The sequence below is a fragment of the Euprymna scolopes genome, chromosome 24, assembly GCF_053919585.1.
Source record: "Euprymna scolopes isolate OS-2025 chromosome 24, ASM5391958v1, whole genome shotgun sequence".
Classification (NCBI taxonomy): domain Eukaryota; kingdom Metazoa; phylum Mollusca; class Cephalopoda; order Sepiida; family Sepiolidae; genus Euprymna; species Euprymna scolopes.
This window is the reverse complement of record NC_136505.1, coordinates 16,887,511-16,913,180: the sequence shown is the minus strand read 5'-3', so window position 1 is coordinate 16,913,180 and position 25,670 is coordinate 16,887,511. Positions and strand designations below refer to the sequence as shown.

The 25,670-nt window shown below is 34.5% G+C and overlaps 1 protein-coding gene across 7 annotated transcripts in view; it reads left to right on the top strand.

Moving 5' to 3' along the window:
- LOC145246606 (cytosolic carboxypeptidase 1-like) overlaps positions 1 to 25,670 on the top strand; it is a 331,801-nt gene that overhangs the window by 31,811 nt on the left and 274,320 nt on the right. For 3 of the 7 annotated variants that reach the window (XM_080108273.1, XM_080108272.1, XM_080108271.1), the window contains exon 1: positions 23,200 to 23,373. The exons of 2 other annotated variants lie outside the window; for them this stretch is intronic. The gene's annotated coding sequence lies outside the window, so the exon portion shown is untranslated. Of the gene's footprint in view, positions 1 to 23,154; positions 23,374 to 25,670 lie in introns of those variants that run through there. 2 more of the 7 variants (XM_080108267.1, XM_080108269.1) reach the window with 2 other exon arrangements.

Sequence of the window (25,670 nt, the reverse complement as noted above, 5' to 3'; positions counted from 1 at the left end):
TACAAAAATGAAACTACAAAAAACTACTAAAACACTATTCAAATGAAACTACTAAAAAGAACTACTGAGAAGAAACTACTAAAAAAGAAACTCCTAAAAAATACACTACTTAAATGAAACTACTAAAAAAATACTAAAAAGAAACTATTAAAAAGGACTCCTTAAAAGAAACTATTTAAAAGAAACTACTCAAAAGGACTCCTTAAGAGAAACTATTAAAAAGAAACTACTAAAAACCCACTAAAAAGGACTACTAAAAACTATTAAAATGGAACTACTAAAAAGAACTACCAAAGAGAAACTCCTACAAAAATTAATAAAAGAAAAACTACTTAAAAGAAACCACCAAAAAGAACTACAAAAACTGTTAAAACACTATTAAAAATAAACTACTAAAATAAAATAAATAAAAAGAAACTACTAAAAACTACTAAAAAGAAACTACTGAATAGAAACAACTAAAATACTACTAAAACTAACTAAAGAGAAACTATTAAAAATAACTGCTAAAAGACTTACTAAAAAGAACTACTATAAAAAACTACTAAAAAGAAACAACTAAAAATACTACTGAACACTACTAAAAATTACTATTATTGATGAACTACTAAAAAAGAAACTGAAAATAAAACTACTGAAAAATACTACAAAAATCTACTAAAAACCTACTTAAAAATACTAAAAAGAACAACAAAAAGCTACTGAAAACCTACTGTAAATAAATTCTAAAAAGAATTATTAAAAAGAAACTACTAAAATAAAACTAATACAAACTTTTAAAACTCCACAAAACTCCTTAAAACACTATTAAAAAGATATTTAAAAGAAACAACTAAAAAGAAGCTACTAAAAATTACAAAAAACTATTAATAGAACAACTAAAAAGAAAATACTAAAACACAACTAAGAAACTACTAAATAGGACTGCTAAAATGAACTACTACTAAGAAACTACTAAAAAACTACTAAAAATAACTACATAGAAACTACTAAAAAGAAATTACTAAAAACTGCATTAAAGTAATTATTAAATAGAAACTACTAAAAACTACAAAAAGAAACTACTAAATAGAAACTACTAAAAAGAACTACTAAACGAAACAATCGAAAAGAAACTACTAAATAGGAACTACTAAATAAAACTACTAAAAACAACTAAACAATACTAAAAAAAGAACCAAAAAGAAACTACTAAACAGAAACTATTAAAAATTACTAAACAGAAACTACTTGAAAGAACTACTAAAAAACTACTAAAACGAAAATACTAAAAACTATTATGAAGAAACTATTAGGAAACTACTAAAAAGTCACAAGTAACACGAAATTACTAAAAAGTCACTACTAAAAAGAACTACAAAAACTACTAAAATATCCACTAAGGAAGAACTATAAAAATACCAAAAAACACTAAAAAATACTAAAGATAAAATGCTAAAAAATCTAAAGAACTGCTGAATAAATTACTAAAAAAAGCGACTAAAAAACTACTTTAAACAAACCACTGAAATAAAGCACTAAAAAAATCTACCAAAAAAACTACCAAAAAGAAACTAGTTCAAAGAACTACTAACAGAAACTAGCAAAAATTACTACTAAAAATAAACTACTTCAAATAATTACTAAAGAAACTACTAAAATTAAACTACTACAAATTAGGAACTACTAAAAAACTCAAAAACACTATTAAAAAGAAACTATTAAAACTCTACTAAAAAGAACTACTAAAAGAAACTACTAAAAGAACTATTAAAAGGAACTGCCATAAAGAACTACAAAAAACTATCAAAAATGAAACTATTAAACAGAACTTCTTAAAGAATTTACTAAAATGAACTACTACAAAAAGACTAGTAAAAAAGTACTTAAAACAAACTACTAAAAAAACACTACCAAAAATACCAAAAATAAATTACCAAAAAGAAATCCTAAAAACAAACTACTAAAAAGAAACTACTAAAACTACTATATAGAAACTACTAAATAGAACTACTAAAACGAAACTACTAAAAAAAACTTGTCAAAAAGAATCTACTAAAGCAATTATAAAAACAAATACCAAAAAAGAACTACTAAAATATCTACTAAATAGAACCTACTATAAATAACTACTAAAAACACTAAACAAATACTCAAAAGGACTAATAAAAATAAACTGCTAAAAAAATCTACTAAAATACCTAACAATTACGAAGAAAACTACTAAAAAGAAACTACAACAAAGTAACTTCTGAAAAAACTACTAAAGTAAACTACTAAAAAGATCTGCTTAAAGAAAGTACTTAAACGAATTACTAAAAATACTACTAAAAAGTACTCAATAGAGACTATTAATAAGAAATATTAAATTAACTATCAAACAGAACTACCAAAAGAAACTGCTAAAGAGAACTACTAAAAGAAACTACTAAAAGAAACTACTAAAATAGAAGCTACTAAAACTACTATAAAGAAACTTATAAAAAGAACTATTAAAAGAAACTACTAGAAAGAAATACTAAAAAAATACTAAAAAAACGCTGAAAGAAACTGCTAAAAAGAACTACTAAAATAAACTACCAAATAGAGCTTTTAAAAGAAACCACTAAAACTACTAAAAAGAAACTACTAAAATGAGCCACTAAAAAATGCTAAAAAGCAACTATTAAAAGCAACTATTAAAAAGAACTACTAAAATGAAACCACTAAAAAGAAACTACTAAAAAGCAATTACTAAAAGAAACTACTAAAAACTATTAAAGAAACTATTAAAATGAAACTACTAAACTAATTATTAAAAAGAAACTTCTAAAAGGTACTGAAAGAAACAACTGTAAAACTATTAAAAGGAAATACCAAAAAGAAAATACTAAAAAAAACTATTAAATGAAAATACCAAAAAGAAACTAAAAGAATTACTAAAAAACCACTAAAAGAACACACTAAAGAGAAACTACTAAAATAACTACTAAAAAGAAACTACTAAAACGAACTACTTCAACAAACTACTGAAAGAAACTACTTAAAAGAAACTACTAAAAGAACCTATTAAAAATAAACTACTGGAAAAAAGGAATTACTAAAAAGAACTATTAAATGAAACTACTAAAAAGAACTAGTAAAATAAACTACTAAAAAACTACTAAAAAGAACTACTAAAAGAAACTATTAAAAAGAACTACTAAAAGAAACTACTAAAAAGAAACTACTAAAAAGAAACTATTAAAAATAAACCACTAGAAAAAGGAACTACTAAAAAGAATAATTAAGTGAAACTACTAAAAAACTACTAAAAGAAACTACTAAAAAGAACTCTGAAAGAAACTAGCAAAAAACTACTAAAAGAAAATACAAAAAAAGAACTACTAAAAGAAACTACTAACTAATTACTAAAAAGGAACTTCTAAAAAGTACTGAAAGAAATAACTGTAAAACTATTTAAAGAAACTACCACAAAGAAAATACTAAAAAATATTTAAAGAAAATACCAAAAAGAAACTACTAAAATAATTACTAAAAAAAAACTACTAAAAGAACTACTAAAATAACCTACTAAAGAGAAACTACTAAAAAGAACTACTAAAAAGAAATTACCAAAAGAAACTATTAAAAATAAACTCCTAGAAAAAAGGAACTACTAAAAAGAACTATTAAATGAAACTACTAAAAAGAACGAGTGAAAGAAGCTACTAAAAAATTCCTGAAAGGAACTACTAAAAGAACTACTAAAAGAAACTACTAAAAAGAAACTAATAAAAAGAACTAATAAAATAAACTACTAGAAAAAAAGGAACTACTAAAAAGAACTCTTAAATGAAACTACTAAAAAGGACTACTAAAAGAAACTACTAAAAAAACTACTAAAAGAAATTACTAAAAAAATCTACTGAAAGAAACTACTGAAAAGAACTACTAAAAGAAACTACTAAAAAACTACTAAAAACTACTAAAACATAACAACAAAACAAGACAGATATTAAGATGCAACTTGAGATCTATAGAGGGATAGACGGGCATTTCCCAGAATTTTAAAAACTTTTGTTTACTCTAAATAAGGCATATTGCCACATAAGGGGCCTACTATGATTAGTGGTCAGATTTATAGGGGCGTTCCAAGTGGGCAGTTTTGTAGTAAGATAGTTGTTTAATAGGAGAAGCCATGAAAATAAATACATAGTACTCTTGCTGAAAGCGATGTGACGTCATAGATTATCAATGATGGCTAAAACAGTATGAAGACATGAAATAATAGTTCTGAAAGACAAAGAATGTATTTACTTCTAAATGAATGACGTCATAAAAGATATGTTGAGTGGCACAATTGAAAAGAGTGGCATTTTGTGCTCTAGAATTTATTTTTCCAAATACTCGTCACCATTCTTAATTCATGCTTACCAGCTTTGACTGTAAAAGTCTGGAGCACACTTTGTCACTCACATCTGTTACCACTCTGAAATCGACGAACTCATCTCCTAACAGTGCTGACATCAATTGCATCGGTTTCATTAACGTTCAACAGGCGCCAATGAGTGTTGATCGGTTCAATTTTTTCTGCATGGACGAATTCAATGATGTATCTCTGCTTCTGACTTATGTTCATGATAGAGGTTGTTTTCTTAGAGTTTCACACCATCAATATCTGCAACAGGGAGATGAAATTTTCAGGTCATGAATGCATAAGTTCAGTCATCATAACAATGCAATTCGTAATCCCTTTCTGATCAATTTATGCAGAATAAAAATAGGAAGCATTACTTCCATCGTAGTTGCTGAAGACAGTTTGATGTCATAAATGGTAGTTGCTGATAGTAGTATGACGTCATAAATGATAAATAGTAACGAAAGCAGTGTTATGTCATAAAACATGTGTAGCAGAAGAAAACGATCGCCTATTTTCAGATCATTCTAGCTTTTTAAGGCGATTAACATTGACCTCAAGTCAGACTGACAAGGTCATAAAACCACACGTAATTGTCGAAAGAAGTAGAAAATCTCTCAGGATTTATCTTCCATATCAATAAAAAATATTTGGTTAACTGTCGTTAATTTTTTTTTTAATTTAAAGGCAGGAACGCAGAAAAATAGTTAAATTAAAAAATGATAAAATTATACAAACGTTCACGATAGGAATGTACGGATGCACGGTTGAGGAGAAAAAATAGAAAACCAGCACCCCCTACCTGCCTCCTACTACATGACGTCATTTTCAGACAGCCTTTTGACTTTCTAACATTTTGGGCTTCCGCACGATTTTTCGTTTGTTGTGATTGTGTGAATCCAGAATTTCTCGGTTTTGGGGGCTAATTAAGCTAATTTTTTGTACAAACAAGGTACTTTTAAAAAAATTTAATTCAATATCTTAGAACTTTACTAATTATCTTTGAAATAAACCCAGAAAACTAATATTTATCTTTCAAAGGATTTTTTACAATGAATTTATTTAACTTCAAAATTTAGCTGAATTTGTTAGCTTCCGAATGTTGCTGTGAAAACATTTTTCATTATAACTTCTTTTTTTCACGTGCACAAATATTTTTCCTTTTAGAAATTAACTTTAGGCTTTAATCTTCCAAATACAACAACAATAATAATAATAATAATAATAATAATAATAATAATAATAATAATAATAATAATAATAAATAGTCAGAACCATACAAAAAATATGATAAACTGGCTTTCAAAACTATGCCCCCTTATTTTTTTCGCCATTATTTCCTGTACCCAAACCATGTTATTATTCCATTAATTGATTTGAGTCATGTTATGTCGACAAATTTGCAAACGACAAATTTGAAAATTTGGGCGGTCTTCTTTAGATGAAATTCTGAAGTTGAACAATTAACAACTTATTTTTCATCTACGTTGAATACAGTTTTCTTATGTTATGAAAATTGTGTTTACGTAAATTATTTAATTTTTCTTATTTTATGATAACTCGATATAAGAATGCCGAGAAGACATTTAAATACACGTTATTTTAACATACTTTCAAAATATAGAGAAGTTGAGACGATTGACCTCTTAAATAAATATAATATTAAGTTATATTTTGAGCTTTAAACAATTTGAAGAAGACGGATTTATTTCTTGGAAAAAATCTGAATATTAAAAAAAAAGATACGTTGACAGAGATTTGTGCTGTTTCTTATTTTATTTTTCCAAGGCACACACATTTATAAATTTATTTGTTCGGGAATTACAGCAATAACCCACACCAAACCTCTTGGGTAAAAAAAAACAGGACGCTTGAGAAATTGCCGACGTAGATGAAAGCACGTTTTTTTTTTTTTTTTTTTTTTTTTTTTTTTTGTCAAAAATATGAATTTTTGACGAATTAGGTCTCGATTTAAAAAAAAATATATTTTTGAAAGCCTCTGGGAGCCGCTAAAAAATATAAAATGCACGGAGAATTTCTCTTGTCAGAGAAAGGGATAACCGACACCAAGACCAACGCTCGCCGCGTGACATTCAGTAGCTGAAATTACAGCTTTTCTCGCACGTCAAAGAACGTTGCTTGCCTCTCTCTTTCTCTCACTGCGTCACAACACATAGTCGGACTCTTTCTCTCACCCTCTCAAGTCTTCACCTTCTTCCTCCCGTCCTTCTTTCATACCGATTGCCACCTTGGCACACACTAAAAAGTAATTTCCTTTCTTTTAACGAAAATAAACAAAAGTTTATTTTACATTATTTGGTAGTGTATTTTTTAAATTTTATTTATTTGTTTCTGTTATGATGTTAAATGGTAATAAAACGAAAGGAACACAGGACTTTTATAAACAAACATGTATTCACATATATTACAGGCAAGGCAGGTTGAGCAATACCATTCCTCCACTGTTGGGAGTTTGCACACGACCTACTTGGCCACGGACTCCGGTACTCTTTACCGGAAGTGACGTCACTAGAGGAAGTGACGTCATGATATAGTTCATTAATCCCATGGTGGGGCGTCTCCAACACTCCCTCCCAAGCTTTTTGTCCGTAAAAGCTGTCAGTACCTCTTCCTTTTAGGGTTTACCATCAATGGCTCGGTAAACTTTCTCTTACGGAGCAACCGTTGTAGTTCAGGTGTTGGTTGAGGAGGTTCAAGATCAAAAGTTTCGAAGACAGTGTCTATCGGCTCATCTTCCAATGGTGGACTGTCGCTGGTTTCAACTGATCAACATCCTTATTCGTTCTGGTGACGTTTGTGAGTATATGTTGGTCCTTGGGTGATATATACCATGTCACCGACTCTTTTAATAATTGTACCCACCTCCCAGAATGATGTGTTGTTTTTATAACTGTCGAAAAACACTTTTTCACCTGGTATGAAACGTTTACTGGGTACACAAGTCGTCACTAGTTGCCTTGACTGTTTGGGTAAGAGCTTGTCAAAAACGGATCTCACTTTCCGCGCAAATATCGTTTCTGCAGGTGAGACTGCTGTTGGTGTGTTCGGGTTGGGTGTAATCCTATACACGTGTAGAAATTGTTGAAGTGCTTCCTTTTTCATCTTCGGTAGATACACCGGGAGTTCTCTGATTGTGTTGCCCATTATCGTTTTTATTTCTCCATCCGCCCGAAGAGTGGCAATGATGGAATCTTTAAACGGATCCTTTTTCGATTTCTCTGTTGTTGCAAATGGGACGTTTCGTTTCTTCTTGAAAACGGGCAGAGGGTTTTCTTTTAATTCGAATCTTTCTATAACTTTTGTACATTTTCCTAGTCCTGGTGAGAATACTTCTGGGAAGTCCTCTTTTAACTCGTCCTTCAGTTGTTGCGCTTCTGTAGACGAGTCTTCTACCCTATGACAGAATTTATTCATAGGTTGGTCCCACAATTCGAATCGCTCCATCCAGTCAGTACCGAACAGGTTTTCAGATGTCCTATGTACGTACATTTTCACTTTTTTAGTGATGCCGTTTAAGGTCACCAGGAGTGTGAGCTCTCCCTCAAATTCCATTTTATCGCCTGTTACAGCTCGAGCTGATTTGTTCATCTTCGACTTCGTTGGTTTCCTTAGCCTTTTCCACATCTTGAGGTTAATGATGGACATGTCTGACCCGGAATCCAATTGTAGATGCACAGTTTTATTTGCGATGTTAAATATGACATATTTGCGGCGGTTCTTAATCGAATCCAAGTCGAATCTAGTCTGTTGGTCACTGTTCTTATCCTTGTTCTACCTGGACTGGGTCACTTTGTGGCCCTTCCTGTCACATTCGTTGTAGTACTTATGTTTGTAAAAACATTGACTCGACCAATGTTTCCCGCCACAGCGATAGCATGGGCTTGTAGGGGATCCGGGTCTTGTGACTGGGTGGTACTTATTAGGTGTAGCCTGAGTTTTCTTACTTCCAGTTTTGCTTCTTTCGGGTGAGTATTTTCCCAGTCTTAACGTGTCTCAAGTTGTTCCTTATGCCGACTATCCGTTGACAATCCTTGACCAACTTCTAGAGAGTGAGGCCCTATTTGCTCTCAAGTCTAGAGAGAACATGTTGTCTAATCTCAGCATTTTTGGATGAGACTAGACCTTGCACAAAAATTAAACACTTGAAGTCATCTGCCGATAAGTTAGATAGATGGAAATCATCGCAGCGTTTATTTACCTCAGACGTGAAGGTTAGGTAATCATTGTCATAATTTTTTTTTGCAAGTTCAAGCACTTCCATCTATGAAAGAGCGTAGAATTCGGGTTGAACAGTTTGGATAAAAGTTTCACCGCTTCAGAAAATTCCAATTCACTTGTCTTCCTGGGGAGAATATAATCCACAAACTTGCTATGTTCTGTGGTCCCTAATTTCCTCAAAAGTAAGCAAACTTTTTTAGCATTGATCCACTCTTGACAATCCACAGTGAATAGGTCCTCATATCTCCGATAGAAAACGGCAAACGTCCCATCCAACTCCAGTTGGTAGTTGGACGTTTCTATAACGTTCCATATTGTACTCTGAGAAAAAGCGAAACTGTCATCCCTCTATTCCGTTCTATCGAATATTTTTAACAATAGCTCTTCTTGTCTCTGTTGTTGGAGTAGCATTCTCTCCTCAAACGCTTGTTGCCTCTCTTGAAAATGTAAGTGGAGCTGTTTATCACGTTCTTTTAAATTTTCCTCAGCCTTCTACTGCTGGTCCATCTGGGCCTTGATTAACTGTATTAATACTGATTTAACCTCCTCCATCTTGTAATGACTTTTCCAAACACACGAAAAAAATTATTTCTATTTTTGACTGGAGAAGAGAAATAATAATAATAATAATAATAATAATAATAATAATAATAATAATAATAATAATAATAATAATGTTCTTTCTTTGAGTGTGTGCGTATGAGGAGGGAGCAATGTATCTCTTGCTTCTTGGTAAAAAAAACCTTAGAGATAACCTAACATGAGGATGGACAAAAAAAATTTTACTTGCGAAACAAAAATGTACTGTGATACAATACAGTTGCAAAAGAATAAAAATAATTGTGGAATTGTCTGGAAGTTAACCAAAATGACTATTTTTTTTTTGTGTGTGTGGGGGGGGAGTTGTCCCCACAAGGAAGAAAAAAATTTTTCACTTTAGAACCGACAGTTAAAAATAGAATATTTCACAAAATTCCATTCAATGAAAAAGTATTTTCTTTAGTCCAAATAAAACGAAAGGGAACAAAAATAAAAAAGAAACATTTCTCTCCCGTTAAAAGTTTGTATAAAGTTAGCAGCAAAAAAAGAAAGGAAAAAAACGTTTGTCTTCATTTGAAAAATGTCCAAATTTGCATAAGAATAAACCATATACAAGTTACAATTAAAATTGCTCTCGCGGTGAAATTGGGTCAACATTTTTCTCTTTTTTTTTCTTCTTTCAATAAACAATCAAATTAACTTTTATGGCCTTAACAAAAATGCGTTTAGTACAGTTTTTTTCAATTTAAATATAGAGACAAAAAGATTAACTTACAATTGAGTCAAGCGCTTTGCCATGTGTTCGTTTTCTTTTTTTTTTTTTGTTTTTAGAATTTCGTTTTTAGAACGTAATTGTCAGCCGAATTCTTAGCTTGTAAATCCGAAGTTCTTTTGAAGTCAAATGCATTCATTCTTTTCATTTTTTGTGGAGTTGTGTGTGAAAGTCGAATCTGACTTCGCTATTTGTTATGGTGTTAAATGGCAATAAAACGAAGGAACATAGGACTTTTAGAAACAAACAAGTATTCACATATATTACAGGCAAAAGCAGGTTGAGCAATACCATTCCTCAACTGTAGAGCGTTTGCACACGACCTCCTTGACCGCATGCCAATCTCGGGCACCGGTACTCATTACCGGAAGTGACGTCACTAGAGGAAGTGACGTCATGATATAGTCCATTAATCCCATGAAGGGGCGTGTCCATCAGTTTCAGGGGATTTATGCCAGTCGCCAACAATTGGTAAACCCCGACGTTCGTCTACAAATTGGTGAGCCATCGTTCAAAAATCCCCTACAGAGTCAATGTTTACTTTTCAAAAAAAGACACTTAATTTATTGTATTTATTTTTCTTGGAAGGAGCCCCATCCTCTCCCCCAATGTAAACAGAAAACAGTAAAATCTCCTAAAATCCCACCAAAAAAACTTAAAAGAAAAGAAATACCCCCCCCCACAATCTTAAAAGAAAAGAAATACCCCCCCCAAAAAAAAACTTAAAAAAAAGAAATTAGTATTTGTGTGCAATAATTATCTAAATTAACTGTGATGTTTACAAATACTTTCATTACGAGGACAGAACTTCTTAAAAAAAATGTACACCCAAAATGTCCGCAGAGACATATGTCTGCAGAGCCATGTGCAAATGAGGCACGCTCCTATCACCAAAATGTGCCGAACTAAAAATTTGAAAACGAGGGTTTTCTCTGTGGACAAGAAGGGGGTAGTAAGTTTTGGCCATCTTGAATTCTTACGACTCGTAAAAAGTTAATATTTGATATAAAATAAAGAGCGTTTAAAACTACTTTAAAACACTAATAAATGATTCAGGTTGTAAAGTAACTGTTATAGCTAATGTTAATATTTCTTTGTTCTATATTTTAAGTTTTGACCACTTTTTCGAATCCATGAGTACAGTAATACAAACTGCAAATTTTATATAAAACACACACAAGAAAATTTTCTCTTGAAAAATGATATGTTATTGTAAAGTTTCAACTCTGAGTATTATGTTACCTTTTATGTTTTTTTTTTTCAAATGACTTATGGACAAGTATTGTTATATTTGTGACTTTTGATATGAGTTGTCTGTTGTAAACTTCTGGCACCAGTTATTATATTTGGTGTTATAAGGTATTGTATCTCAATACCTTGTAACGACCGCCACAATAACAAAAATAGCGTATAGTAGCAAGACAGAGAGAATATTGAATTAAATATTCATTGAAGAAACGTAATGAATGGAAATATTCTCTTGTTAGTAAGAAAGTTTTGAGAAGAAAACATAGCAAAGTCTTGTGCGCAAAGGTTCGTTAGAATGAAATTAATTAGAAATTGATAAGAAGTTTCCGAGAAGAAGAAATAGCAAGTCTTGTCATTAAGACGTTTTGTTACCAACGTTGAGTGAACGGCTTTTGCTGCTATGAGAAATAAAGGGTGAAGACATCCGTGTTAGTTGTTGCTGATGCTGTCAGAAAAAGAAAGGGCAAAGACGTTTGTGTTTAGTTGTTGGTGACGCTGGCAGAGAAAGAAAGAGTGATGTTCGCGTTAGCTGCTGCTATTTTTTTTTATTTTTTTATTACATTTTCACCCCAAACAAGGCACATTGCCACTCAGGTGTAGGGGGCTACTATCAGGGTCAGCAACTACGGGGGCACTATGTAGGGATTTGGGCAGCAAGATGTCGGTTCACGTTGCACTTGAACTTCTGCATGTCAGTACAGTTAGGGAAGCATGATCCTGGAATGGAATTCCAGAGTCTAGCGGTTCTGGGGAAGAAACTACTGGAGTAGAAGGATCTTTTGCATCTAGGGATCTCTACTGTGTGGGGGTGGGATTTAGCTGCCTGTCGGGTTTGTCGAGGGTGTCTGCGACGTGGGGGCACAAGTGTCTGCAGTTCGTCAGAGCACTCACCATTAAAATACTTGTAGAACAAGCAGAGGGATGCAACGTTTCGTCGATGGGACAGAGGCTGAAGCTTAGATGCCAGTTCAGGGCCTATCAGATTGGCGACTCTTTTTTTAACCTTGTCTAGGAGCGAGAGACTAGTAGTAGACGCACCAGCCCAGATGTGACAACAATACTCCATACATGGGCGAATGGTGGCCTTATAGAGATACAGGATACTTTCAGGTGTCAGTAGTTTTCTAGCACGGTAGAGAGAGCCTACCTTTTTTGCAGCGGCCCTAGCAATGTTTTCAATATAATTGTTCCAGCTCATGTTTCCTGTGAACGTTAGGCCAAGCAGTTTGAAAGATGTACTCTCAGACAGGGAGTCACTGGCCATTGCTATTGGTGGCAGAGAAGGTTTCTTGTAGCTATTGAAGGAAACCAGTTTGGTTTTGGCAGCATTGAATGTGGCCATCCATTTATGTCCCCATTCCACTACAGATTGGAGGTCATCCTCTAGTGTTTTTGCCATTTCTTTAGATATGTGTTCATTTGTTTTCCTGTCATGCCTTTTATAGAGTGTAGTGTCATCAGCATATATACCCATCTCAGAGGCAGTTTTGTCGGGGAGGTCATTAATAAATATCAGGAACAATAGAGGTCCAAGAATAGACCCCTGAGGCACTCCCGCATTTATATCACACTGTTTAGATGTTCGACCGTCGAGGACAACCTGGATTTTTCTATTGTTAGGAAAGAGAGAATAATCCATGTGAGACGTTTGGACGACCTCCGTCACCAAATATTCATGACAGCTGATAACGCAAACGTTTATATTGGGCATGCGGATATAATTGAGAGCAGTAATTTGTGCTGCAATCAAAGGAAACACTTTGTTGTCACCGTGGTGTAATGTCACCATTATCCTTGTGAGAGAATGTTCAATTCCCGGAGTTTGTGTTTATTCGTTTCCATTTAAACTTGGTGTTACTGCGAATGAAATTTAGATTAAGTTTGTCACTTGTGATCCTTTCATAGATATTTTATCACATATTTCTGTATCTGATTTGTCAAATTTTTCCTGCTCTTCTCTCTCTTAGTGTAACTATTTCCTTGGACAATGTGCTTTGCCCAATAATTCTTTGCTATAATGAACTGCATATCGTAGTGGAAGGATGGGTACACTTAATGTATTGTTAGCAGTTGATTGCATATCGCATCCAGGCACAGGTCGGTGCCATTGTCACTGACGTATTGACATTGTCATAGCAGTGGCTGCTCCTGGTGTTTGGGTGTCTTCGCTCCTGCTGATGTGATCTGTTTTTTTTTTTTTTTTTTAAAGACACCACTTATTAAGGCTTGGAGGCCACTCGAGGATAAGGGTTAACGAGTGTAAATGGAAAAATGTCGTAGTAAGTGCTAGTAGTGGAAATTTGGTCAATTGAATTACTTAAGGGGATGGCTCATCAAGAACTTGTTTACATTAGACTTGAAGACGACCATATTGTAGTCAGTTGGAAAGCAGGAAAACGAAACAGAGTTCCACAGCCATCCAGTTCTAAGAAAGAAGCTTTGTTCATGGAATCTACGTTTAGGTTTAGGCACAAATAAAGAGTGGGGGAAATTATTAATAGTGGTTTCAGAGACAAGTGTTTTTTGTAAAAGTCAAGCCAGGGGAGACCATAAATTGGAGTTCAGACGAGCAGTTGCCATGAAAATTGTTAGATCTTGTATTTCACAATATAACACTGCCCCCTAAGATCTTCATTGGGACTATAAAACAAAATCTCTGAAGCGTGTGGGGAGTTGACCTCTAGTGCTCCTTGCATGTGTCTTCCTGTTTTTTTTTGACTTGTGGAGAATGTTGTGTTTTCTTCCCAGAGTTATTTACTGGAAGGCTCAATGGCTGTTGGTTGTATTAATCAGATAGGGGGAGTGGGATATCTGTAAAGGTCAGTTGTTGTGCACGCTGAACCAACCGTCTGACATGTGCACAGTGGATCCAAGCTGTAGCACCCTTTTCGTTCTGAACCTTGCACATCATATTATTTGATTTGATAATTGTGTAGTCCCCTACCCATTGTAGGTGAGACGACTGAGCAGTTGTAGATTGTGGCCAATTGAGTAGTATCCTTTCTCCTATTTGTAATGGGTCCTTATACGAAAAGTGATTAACTTTATTTACCATTTTATGGCCAGCTTCATCATTCGCCAGGATGAGGTGATAGTGAGCTTGTATAAGCAGGGCGATTTGTATGCCGTATTTTCCATGATCATTGCGTGTTATATCCGATTGATGGGTAGTTGACAGTCTGATGTTAGGGTGGTGGCCTGTGATTGTATAATGTGAAGAAATGCCTATTAATGCATTTACTGTGGCATTCATGGATGAAACGACAGATTCGAGAACGTCCGGCCACTCACACTGTCTGTCTTCGCAAAGCATACAGAGATCATTCTTCATAGCTTGATGTTGTCTCTCAATATTTCCTGAGGTTTGAGGTCGCCAGGAACAGTGGAGTTCTTGTTTGATAGACATCTGGTTACAGAATTACCTATAGCCTCCTCCGGCAAAGGGCGTTCCTCTGTCAGAAGATACGATACTTGGGTCCTCTCTGTGGCAAAGGAAGAATTAGTATAAACCATGGGCGACGTTGATAGTGTGATCCAACAAAGTCTATGAAGATGAGTTCAAAGGTCTCTTTCCTCTCTTGCAGTGACCAATGAGCCAGTAGGTACGTCTGCCTTAATTTCCCTTGCATTTTGCACAAATATTACAAGAACTGACATATGCCCGAATGTCTTGATTCTTGGACTCCCATCAATAGCTTGAAAGAAGTTCATGCATAGGAGTTATGCTAAATGATTGTATTTGTCATGTGTTTGATATAGGTATCTGGCACGGAGCACGTATGGCACGACTAGCTTTGGTGAATGTTTATCATCTCATATCATTAAAACAAAGGTTCCTAGTTCTAGAAAAAAATTATGAGACTTCTTGAAAAGTTTGACCCAGTGGTCATCGAGATCAATAAGTGAACCATATGACTTGGACGTCTGGAGGGCACATACGATCTTGGCTAGAGTCTTGTCTTGTTGCTGTTTGTTTGTAATGGCGAGATGGTTGTGAATTCTATTTGTTGGAATGAAAAAAGTGGAGTGATAAGCAAAATATGCATCAACCGTGCGTGTAAGAACATTTTATGGTGTGTGCGTCTTAGTCTTTCTTTCATTGTTGCGAGGTGAACATGTGTTTGATTGCAATGCAGGTGCCAGAATTTGCAGTTGCATCTGTAAAAGCAAGGTTTACCCTTGAGGTATCTTTGGCATACTTGGGGACTTGGTAAATAGTGACAAACTTCTTGCTGTTGTTGTGGCTATTAATGTTCATCTGGTTTTGATGATGATGTCTCCTGAGATGGATATGTTGATGCGATAATTGTGGAGCTCTTCTCCAATTGGACCTATGTTGTTTCTGAGAGAGAAATGCGATATCCTGTGAAGTGATAGTATCAGACTTTATACTGCGATCCAGGTATCTTTGTGCCTCGCATGCTATGACGATTGCCGTATAGTAGTTATCCATTGTTTTGACGAGATGAGGGTGCGGGTTAGGGTTAGGGTACAGATTTGCGTCCCAAGCTTTTACGTTTTCACTCATAAGCGTTGCACTGATAATTGAACAATAATCCGTCAACCGTCAACTCAGTCTTTGTCCTTTTTGAATTTTGTTTTGATATGGACGCCTGCTTCTCTTGGTTTCAAGTCAGCCTAAGAAATCTGTTAATTTTTTGTTGTCTTGCTATTCTAAGTCCCAGAATCGATCATTTGTTGAAACATGCCTTGTTCAAGTAGGTCATTCATTCAAAGTCAGTAGAGATTTCTGATGTGACGTGTTTAGCATATATTTTGTTTAAGGCTGTGATAAATTAGAGAACGTCATTTCATGGATGAAAGTCACTTGACCCCTCATAATGTCTCGCATGGATTGTTGCCGCATTACTAAGTTGTAATCACTTGTATTTTGAGCAGTGGTGGTTGTCGACATGGAGGTTACCTTTAGGGCAGTCATCATTGCGTCAATGTCCGATTGAATTTCCCAGAGTGCATCCTTGGATGGTTATGTCGATCTCATTTTCAGGTTAAATAATAATAGCTTCTGTTTCTTGATGAGAGTGAATAGTTCAGATCAGGTGAAATCATTGTAGTCCTCAGTTGTCATCTTGTTGAGCTTCTGATACTGTTGTTATATTTTGTTTCTAATCGTCTAACTTGATCTTGCCAAACACTGTACCAGTTATTATATTTAGTGTTATAAGGTATTGTATCTCAACATCAACCTCAACAATCCCTTCCTGGACCTTAGCCATCTAACTCTGTCCTGAGTTATTCGCTGCCATGTGAGACCCATATGCTGTATCAGGTCGTCCCTCCATCTTGTTCTTGCTCTCCCTTTGACCTCTTTTGTTCACGAGGTGTCTATTCCGTTGTCTTGATGGACCATCTGTTGTCATGTTGTCTGGCTACGTTCCCTGACCATCTGTGTTTGGATGTTTTGATGGCAGTATTTATGTCAATAACTCTTGTTTGTTGGTGGATCGAGATGTTTGACTTTCTGCCTTGTAGGGTGATGCCTAATATTATCCTCTCCATCTTCCTTTGTGCTACTCCCAAGATTTCACTTTGCTGAGTTATCAGGGCCTATGTTTCACTGCCGTAGATCATCACAGGTAGTACATATTCATTGAAGATCTTCCCTTTGATTGACATATTTGCATTTCAGCTTTTCATGATATTCTCCACTTTCCCAAAAGCTGCCCATCCGAATGCTGCAATAACAAAAATAGCGTATGGTAGCAAGACAGAGACAATATTAAATTGAATATTTATTGAAGAAATGTAATGAATGAAAATATCCTCTTGTTGATAAGAAGTTTCCAAGAAGAAAAAATAGCAAAGTCTTGCTAAATAAGACGTTTTGTTGCCAATGTTGAGTGAACGGCTTCTGTTGCTATGAGAAATAAAGAGCGAATGCATTATGTTAGCTGCTGTTGTTGTTAGGAAAGAGAGAATAATCCATGTGAAACGTTCAGACGACCTCCACCGCCAACTGCTGGTGACAGCTGATAACACAAACATTTATATAGTGCGCGCATGGGTGTAGTTGAGTGTAGCAGTTTGTGCTGTTATCAATTGTTGTTATTGAGTTGCAATGTCACGATTATCCTTGTTGTAAGGGAATGTTTGTTTCCCAGAGTCCGCATTGGTTTGTTTCCATTTAAACTTGGTGTGACGGTGAATGAAATTTACATTGTTTGTCACTTGTTATCCCTTTATAGATATTTGATCACATATTTCCGTAGCTGATTTCTTAAATTTTTTCTACCCTTCTCTCTTTTAGTGTACCTATTTCCTTGGACAGTGTACTTTGCTAGATAATTCTTTGCTATAATGAACTGTATATCCACCCTAGTTTTTTTTTTTGTGCGTGCATGTGTGTGTGTGTGTGTGTGTGTGTGTGTGTGTGTGTGTGTGTGTTTGATAACAGCCTTAAAAATATCACGAAATAATAGCTAATTAAGTAATATTTAATGCTGAAACCTTTTCAAAGCAAATCTTTAAAAAAATGAAAACTCCTCTCCTTACACGTTTTGAAGTGTTTCTACATATTTTTAAAATGTTTGGAACTTATGACCACACCCCCATCCAATTTCCCCTTTCTGCCACCATCTTCATCACCAAACTTGAAAAAAATGCTAGCAATTACATGTCTTGCTATGTCGGCAAGAAGTGGGGGTCTCATTTTATGTTAAATTTATGTGGGAAAGTGATTCCTCATACTGAAATGTTAAATTTTAATTATTTAAAAAAAGTCCTTCTTTTATATTATCTTTAAATGCTGTTGAAACGTATTAGCCAAAAAAAAGAGTATATTTTGATTTCTTTTTAGGAGGTAAACTATGTTGGGTTGGGTCATAAAAAAAACCAAATACTTTTTTTAAATATGTAAATTGATCAAGTAGTTCTTTTTTTTTTTACATTAGAAAAATATATTTGCTTTGTCTTTTTTTGTTTGAAAACAATTCCAACTTGCAAGGAAAACTACAAATAAAATAACTGTAATCAAATAATTTTGGACACGAAAAACATAGTTTTTTAAAAAAATTAAGTTCTAGTTTTAATCACGCACAACTTGGATAAACAAAATATTTTTAAAAAATATGTAGGTGCACCTACACAATTTTTTACTTTCGTCTTTTTTCAACTATTCCTGCGGATTATTGGACACTAAGCTACCAGATTATAAAAAAAATGAAAAAATCAATATTGAAAGATTTGGAAGGGAGTTCAGTTTCACATACAACGTTCTCGTAAATCGATCCTCCATTTTCTGCCCCGCTTTGAAGCCCCAATTTGATGTTGGCTCCTTCAGCCCCACCCCTGATATTATTATTTCGTTTTCTTTTTCTTTGCGACTTTTTACTTTGAGAAAATTTCGGTCTGCCCCCCCCCCCCCCCGTTATTATTTTTTTATTTAGTCTACCCGTTGGCCCTTAAAGGGTAAGATAAAAAAAAAATGTTCAAAATAAAAAATGATTTTGAGATTATATTGTCTTTTATTGTCTTGAGAAAACATTTTTTTAAGTGATGACTGAAAAAAAAAAAAGACTCAGGAATCCTCCAGAGCACTACTGCAAGCACTAATTAAAATTAAGGAGGCCCTACTGAAAGCACTACTAAAACCAAGTTTCTACTTCTTTGAAGAGAAAATATTTTTTACTTGAAAAAAAAAAATTGTTAGGATCTGCAGGAGCGCTACGAAAAGTAATAATTATGGTTATCAATATGATTATAGTTATATATTGCATATTTATATTTAAATCAGTTATTTTTACTTAACGGAGTTAAATTACATTTATTTGTAAGAAAAAAAAAACGTTCAAATAAGTTAAAACAAAAGAAAATATTGTTGACCTTGTGTATGCTTTGAATAGCATCAGTGGTTTTTAATATCGGAATTAAGGGAGGGCGCCCATGAAATAGGTAAGCTGACAAATTTTTTGAAACCAGAAGTCACAAACCGGATGAACGATTTAAATGCTCAAGCAAGCAAGCTGATCTGAGTTTTATAATTATATAGATATACAAAGTCTAGGCAAATTAAAATATCATATTTAAGCATATTTTATGCTGGCTCCACCCTTTGCTAGCAATAATAATAATAATAATAATAATAATAATAGTGTGTGTGTGTGCGTGTGTGTGTGTGTGTGTGTGACGTTCCAAGAGTAATACCTTATTTTTTGTTCTGCCTGAATGGATCAGATGGGATTGCAAATTGTATTGCTATGATGACTGAACTTCATAATCTGAAAGTTTCATTTCTCTGTTTCAGATATTGACGGTGTGAAACTCTAAAACGTAAGTGACAAAGCACACTCCAGACTTTTATAACTAAGGCATTAAAAGAGGCTGACAAAAGTGCGTTGAGAATGGTGGTAACTATGTAGAAAAGTAAATTCTGGAGCACAAAAGGTCGCTCGTTTTAATGGCACCACTCCCGTCTTCATAGCTCTTCAAATTTTTTAATTTTTAACTTAAAAATGCAAAAATTGAAGAACTACAAAGACGGGGGTAGTGTCATTAAAACGAGTGACCTTTTGTACTTCAGAATTTAATTTTCTACCTAGTTACCACTATTCTCAATGCACTTTTGTCAATGATGAACGAAAGCCTTAATTCCTTGGTTGTGAACGTCAGAAGCTGCAGAGGAAATTCATTTTTTAATGGCTGCAATTAATGCATTGTTGTTAGAGAAATGCTTCCCACGTAATGTGTCCTTCACAGGTCCAAGCAAGTGGAAGTTTGACGGTGCCAGGTTGAGACTATATAATGAGTGAGACAGTATCATCCAGCCAAACTTTGTCACACATTTCGTTGTTTTCAAACTTGTGTGTGTCCTGGCATTGTCGTGTTGCAAACAGGATGTTTCTCTTTCCTCTGGCCTTATACAGGCAATCTGGTCTTTCAACTTTGTTAACGTTAGGTCAGAATTGATAGTCAATCTTAGTTCCAAGAAATCTAGAAGGATGCTGCCCTTTATTTTACTTGCATTTTTTTTTTACCACTTATCAAGACCCAGAGGTCACTTGAGGATAAAGGTTAATGAGTGTACAGTAGTCAGTGGGAAAATGTCGTAGTAATCGTTAGTAGTGAAAATTTGGTAAATTGGATTACTTAAGGGGGCGGCTCATCAAGAACTTGTTTATGTTGGACTTGTGTGTTGAACATCTTTGCTGGAGAGCGTGAGTAGTGCTATTTCATCGGCCGCCATTTGGACTCCAGTTCATAGTAGTGACAACATGTCTTGTCACTAGTAATGATGCGGTCCAAGATTCTGTCACCTTCGGCTTCATACTGGTTCAATAAGTTCTGACATCCTGTCTGATCCTTTTGGTCCTGTGTGAACATTTATGAAACCCACCTAGCATGCAATTTGCTGTTTTCTAGGGATAACAACACTAATACTCACATGCAACTTTTCATTCACCGTTATCCACTGATCAGAACCATCATCAAATCTTTTCCTTCAGTTCTCTTTTATTTCCTCTTGTATATTGGGTACAAATGTTGCGGTATCCGTTTGACCGATATATTTGTTTATAAACATTGCGCAACTTTTTCAACAAACAAAGGCGTTAAGTCACACTCCAAAAATCTTTCGCAACTTGCTGCCTACTTCATCTACCTAACTATGGCTTTCCTTTTCAGTTCCTGCTCAAATTCCTGCAGTTCCTGCTCCAGCATCTGCTCTGCCTTCTGCAGTTTGAGTTCTCTCCTGCTGATCCATCACATTCCAGCTGCGCTGACTTCATACTCCAGCAACTTCCAGCAACATCTATTCCAGCTCCTTCCTGCACCTGCATTTCCAGCAATTCCTGCTCCAGCTCGATCCTGCATTTCCTGCCCCCAGCTTCCTGTTCTAATGCCCTGTTGACATACAGCTCTCTGTTCTAGAACCCACTAATGTCCATTTTCCTGTTTCGGTGCCCATCAATATCTGACTCTCTGTTCCAGTGACCGTCAATGCCAAGCTCCAGGATCCAGCTCATTCCTATGACCTCTATTCCTGTCAATCTAACCCTTGTCCACATGGGCCGGACCCATCTGAGGCATCTTATCACACTTCCGGGGTGTCCATTTCAATCTCCATGTGACATCAATCCCTGCTGTCCAGAATTTAGCTTCCATATCTCCAACTTTTCCCTCTGTCCAGTTTCTCGCATTCCAGTCTATCACTGCTATCTGGATAGCAGTGGAAACTGGATAAACAATTCCTGTCCTTCAACTTCCTGTTTTCAGAACCATCATCGATCGAATTCATCCAGTTCTTCTACATTTTCCTCTTGTAGTTATGTTGGAATAAATACATTTCTTTTATAACTGTTTATCTGTGTTTGCCCTCTCTTCTTTGCCATTTGCTGTATTTTGACTGCCTACTTTCTTGGGTGTATAATCGATCAGCACCCAACTATCAGTCACTTATATTTTATTTACCAGCAATGCTTGAAGCAAACTACCTTTCTCTTTTAAATACAATCTCTATTTTACATGGTCTATCTGAATTGGTCCTCCCTTCTGTCGCATTTTTGCCCGTGCCTAATTAGTTGTAAAACCGGTCACTCTAGTGACCGTGACCAGAGTAGTAGCCCGAGCAATGCCCAAGCATTGGCTAAAACTCCTCAGGTGATGCATGCTTTCCCCACCTCCTGTAACAGGGTATTTATTTGCTCCCCTACCGAGAAAATTAGGCACAAGGCCGATTTTTAAAGTGAGGAGTGAAGGGGAAATGGGGACCAATTCCCCGGGGAGTAGGGGAACTGGATGGTGACAATTGGTATGAAGGGTTGGTATTTATTTGCTTCCCCACTGAGCAAATTAGGCACAAGGCCGATTTTTAATGTGAGGAGTGAAAGGGAAATGGGGACCAACTCCCCGGGGAGTATGGGAGCTGGATAGTGACAATTGGTATGAAGGGTTTCTCCTACATTGACCAAGGTGTTATATGTGGGGTTACCCCCACATATGGTCTTTGCTTGCAGTATCTGCCGGAACAGATACTACACTTTGAGATATTAAATCCTTTATTCATGTTAAAAATACATTGAAAATGAACACTGAACAAAAAACTTAGGCACATGGCCAACTCAAAAGCGGGGGGGGGGATTGTGGGTGTCGTTGGTCATCCTTGTCACTCCAGAACTAAACAAAATCAAAAGTTTCTCCCAGCTAGTATCTTTCACCATAATACCGCATTCATCCTTTCATACTGGGGGACATCCTACTTAACTCCCAATTTTTAAAACATTTTTTATTGACGTATAAAAACAAAAAAAGATAACAATAAAAATGGTACAATAATTCATTTGTGTCGAGGGCGGGGGGGGGGGGGTCCCGGCCCGAAGGCCAAGAACAACAGAGCAACAGGGATATGTATGTCAATACAACAGTATACGGTAAGCAACTGATTGGTAATTTAGTAGTACGAGAAGAGTTAGATAGAAAAATATAAATAAAAATAAATAAAAACGACGCGCGTGCGATCTCATGTTAGTATTTGTACTACCTTTTAAAAATATTTTTGCGGTGTTTACTGTTTATCTTTGTCTTTAAACGACCTTAAAAGAAACAAGGAATAAAATAAAACTAAGTGTATAATATATGTCACTTTCAGAATTATAAAATGAAAAATTTTAAATATAGCAGCTATTAAAAAAAAGTATCATTAGGTGCGACAGTAGATTTATGCCTATTGGCCCTACGTTTGTATTAAAACAGCTGATAATTTCAAAACGTGTCGGGTAAATAACTAAATTGTCTGAACGCTTTGCAGACGAAGAAACTATGGAGCTCACTACGTGCCATCGTAATTTTCGTTTAGGAACATTTTTTGTTTTGTTTTATTATTTAAAGTCGAAAAATATAACCAAAAATTCAAATATAAACAAACTTTGACTAAGAATTAATCAAAAAAAATATTAAAATATATCTAAATAATAATAGTTATAAAAATGTACAATTAAATAAACCGTAAAGATTGACATTACGTGCGACTGTAGATTTTATGGCTATACGTCCGACATACAAATCAAACAGCTGACGATTAAAAGAAATCAAACCGGGCAAATAGCCGCAATTGGATGGACGAGCATTCATTACCTTCTCTGTTGTTTTCGATCAACAAAGCTAAAAAAGCTTTTGCAGTAAAAACAAAACAAAACAAAAAACAAAACAAAACAAAACAAACACAAAAAAAAAAAAACGAGCCAGGAATTTAAATATAAACATGGTTAGTTATTTTATGGTTATTTAAAAACAGCAAAGCTTTGTTAATATTATTTGATTTATTGTTAATATTATTTGCATCGTTTCTTTTGTTTGTTGTTAAAAATGTCCTGTTTTGAATTTTTTTAAAGAGAAAAAGAAAGTATTTATTTTTGTTTATTTCTTTTTAAAAAATGTACTCCTGCAGTTTACCGATCGTGTATTTTTTTTAATTTTTTTTATTTTTTTAGATAGGATTTTTAAGTTAAATTCATTTTTTTTTTGTTTATTAAATTGTTAGGTGAATAGTTTTAAGAAGGCTTCCCTCCTTATATTAAGAACGGGTTTCTAAAAGATAACGTTATTATTTCAGCACGGTTCGTCAATTGCAAAATTCGGCGTTTTCTGCGATTTTGTTTATTTTCATTTTTGTTTTCCTTAAAAAGCAAGAAAGAAAGGAAAAAAAAAAGAAAGAATTTTTCGATTTTAACTTAATTATTCAGTCACAACCAAATTATTAAAAAAAAAAAAAATTTGAACCCGCAAAATTAGACCTGAATTAAGTGCCACTTGGGCACTTATTGACCCGTGATATTTAAAAAAAATAGTATTTTCAAGTTAAAGTTTCACGATACCCCTTTTTTTTTTTTTTTATAATTACATTGTTAGGTAAAAGTACTGAATAGTTACAGTACCTTCCTCTCCCATGTTAAGAATGGGTTTCTAAATAATAACGTGATTATTTCAGCACGGTTCAATAAGTGCCATTAATGTACCAATATTTGCCGCTTGTCCAGAATATAAACGAATTAAAAAAAACAAAAACAAAAAAAAACAGAAAAATCTTTATGATGTACGCACCCGTCACGGAACGAATGTGTCATATACCAAAAATCACAAATTGATCAAGTAGTTTGAATTTTAACGAAGAAAATCAGACTTTGTGGGTAAGCAAAAAAAGGATTGTTTCGCATCGCCACCTTGAACAAGAACACAAGAGCAGATCAGTCCACAACAATTCAAACTTGCGAGATCAGCCTTGTAATGCTAATGATTTCATATTAATCGTTTTAAAATTAAAACTTTTACATTGTTTTAAAATGATTTGGTCAATATACACTGGTTGTCCAACTCCCAAAGGCTGTTTATTCCGAAAACCGTCCGTAACATGGGGAGGTTGGGGTGTTTATTCCGAAAGGAGCATTTTCTTATTTTCAACCTCCCGTAATGAACTTCCTAAGGGTAAGTCTTTGGGTGGTCTCCCAGTGCACTTCACTTTCACCAATGATTTTATTTATTAAAAAAAAAAAAAAATAATAAAATAAATAAACAAAAACAAACAAAAAACTACTAGATCAAATTACATAAGTTTTGGAATATGACATTTTTCGTTCTGTGACAGGTACATACATCTTAAGGATTTGGCTGTATTTTTTTTTTTTTTTTTACTTAGATTGACTTGTAAATAAGAGCGCTAATTTTTGTGCTTCTACAGCATTTGAACTGAACTTTATTTTATTTATTTTTATATCTAACCCTTACCTAACTGCTGTAACCTAAGGTACTAATTTTATTTTACTTTAACTGCAACTCAACATTCACCGTTAAATTGACGACTCCCACAGGTTTTCGAATATGCTGAAAACGAACATCAAATTTAAATTTGGGATAGATAAGTAGTTTTCTGGATAGTAAAACATTTATTATCCAATGTAATCATTTGTTTTCACTAGAAGCCATGGTTTTTCCCAATTGAACAAGTGCTAATGCATATGCGTGTTACAAAACACCCTCGCCCCCAATGTTAAGAATGGCGACGGCCACTAAAATTCATTAAGAAATATATTAGGAAAAAAAAAAATGTCCTAATACCCAGAAAACTACTTGTCTGGCCCTAATTTGAATGTGATATTCGTTTTCAGCAGACCCGAGAAAAGTCGTTAATTTCAAGGTGAGTGTTGAGTAGCAGTTAAAGTAAAAAAAAAAATTACCCAATGTTTTCATCTCTAGAATGGTTGGACGTAAATATCTTCCCAGATTTTTAATGATTTAATACAAGGTGGAACGATAAAGTTGTCGTCGTAAAGAAAACAACACTACAACTTTATTTTACAATTTATCGAAAAATCAATCCAGCTAACTTGATTATATAGTACAGCTGACTTCTATTCAATGTAGCCGTCTTCAGCCTCAATCACCGCCTAAATATGGGGCCGGAACTAGGAGCATGCTTTTTACACAAGTGTTGGCGGGAGCTCACTGAATACTCAGTGGATAGCGGCAATCAGGCTGGCTTTGGTGTTGTGGAAGGTTCTGTTGAGG